Here is a 1,922-nt window from a genome sequence, read left to right on the forward strand (position 1 = left end):
TCATTTTACTTCATTTGATTTCTATCTGATATTTCTATTCACAGATCGTTTTTTTGCTTTTTCCTCGTCGCCGTGGCTGTTTGCCCCCCCCAGCTCCAGGGGAGAGAGGTTTTCCTCCTTCGCGTGACCAATTGCCAACGAAGACGGCCCTTCTCCCACGCCCTGGAAAACCACAACGGCATCAACACAGCCGTTGAAGGAGCTGTTGGATCTGCCGGACAGATCAACCAGGCTGGATCTTACACGTAAGGATGAGTTATCAAATCATTCTAAATTATCAGGGATATCAAATGGAAGATAAGTTCTTGTCTTACAGTTCTTTCTCCAAATTTGGAGGAGTTTCTGAGTTTCCAAGCACCTTCTTTTCATTATAACAGTCCCCTATCAAAGAAGGTCAAGTTCCTTTGGGGATCCGAAAAGGGAAATCATTAATACAATCAAAATTTAACCCCTTACGCCACCCTTTAGGCGGAACCCGGTGTTTTTCACCTTGTGCCAAAAGAGAACGGCTTCCCGCCCCAGTTTCCCAAAATCCTGGGCCCCTCCCCACCCCTTCCCTCCCAGCTAATGACTGTTGGGGAAATTGCTGAGCGTCAACGCGCTGAGGGCATCGTGTTCAACTAAACGAATAAGACAATTTAGCGAATGAAATGTGTGTACGTGAATGGAAGCTGATGTAAAGGTTATCAATTATTCAAACATTTTCATTTCTTTCTTGGTATTGCTAAAGGTATAAAAAATACACGCACAAGCAATGACAAACACACTCTGCTGATATTGCTAATATGAAACGTATTAGTAAAGAAATATATGGAAAAAATACCCACTTAATTTTTTTAGTGTGAACCAATATTACACGGGACGGGACTTGAATAGGGACTAAAATCAACTTTTTTATTAGGGCACAACATTATGCACTGGATCAAGAAATCCTTCCTAAAGAACTGCACAGGACTGTTAATTCTTGACAAAATATTTTAGCTTTTCGGGCACATTTGGGGAAAATCGTCTAAAACAGCAAATGTTTATCTTTCTTCTGTGAATTAGGAACTAAACACAACGCAATTGCTACTGGTCTTGTTGCAACGGCTGGGTAGATTATACTGGAGCAATCACAAAAGTTGATTAATTCGTTCAACTGCCAACTCTTATAATTAATTGATATCAAATTCGATTTAAGACTGAAATTTTCCAAAAATAGATTTACATTATTTTTTTTTTTTCATTGCAAAGAAAATGGATTATTTATCAGCTCTGTTCTTGGACTCCCTCTTTCTTTCCTTTACTATTATTATATATTTTTTCAGATTCATTTTTGGATATATAACCCAAACTCTTATTGGTATTTTGTCGTAGTCTTGCATTCGTTCCACCCTCGTAGTGTTACGTCGCTGATCTGGGAGCCTTATGTTTGAACCAAGAGCTCGAGATTAAAATTAGATTAAAAGGAGTAAAATTGTATTTACTTCAAGAAAAGTAACATGAACATAATTGCCTCTAATGAAAAGCCTGAAAAGAAGCTTCACCCGACGTAAAAAACGAGAGTGTAAAAAGTAAAACACAAGGAAGTACATAATATCCAGGTTCAAGGACGAGGGAGAGTGTAAGTTAAAGGCAAGCTGCCGCCGGGCTGGTAAAGCGGTTATGTCTGTCACTTATACCGTGGAAGCTGTAGCCCCGAAGCGTAATGACTCAGATAGGTGACTCTCACGGAAAAAAAGCCGGGAATGCAGTAGCAGGGGGAAGCGACCCTTTAAATTAAGGATGGAGTCGAAAACGTGGAATGTTTTCAAAAATTTTGAAAGGGGTGTACTGTGAACTTATCAATAGGTGTATTTAAAAAAATAAAAACCCGTTTTCCCCCAGGGAAAAAAACAAAAATATTATATTTCGCACATACCATAAATGACCAAAAATACAAC

This window comes from Penaeus monodon, chromosome 32 (assembly GCF_015228065.2).
Source record: "Penaeus monodon isolate SGIC_2016 chromosome 32, NSTDA_Pmon_1, whole genome shotgun sequence".
NCBI lineage: Eukaryota > Metazoa > Arthropoda > Malacostraca > Decapoda > Penaeidae > Penaeus > Penaeus monodon.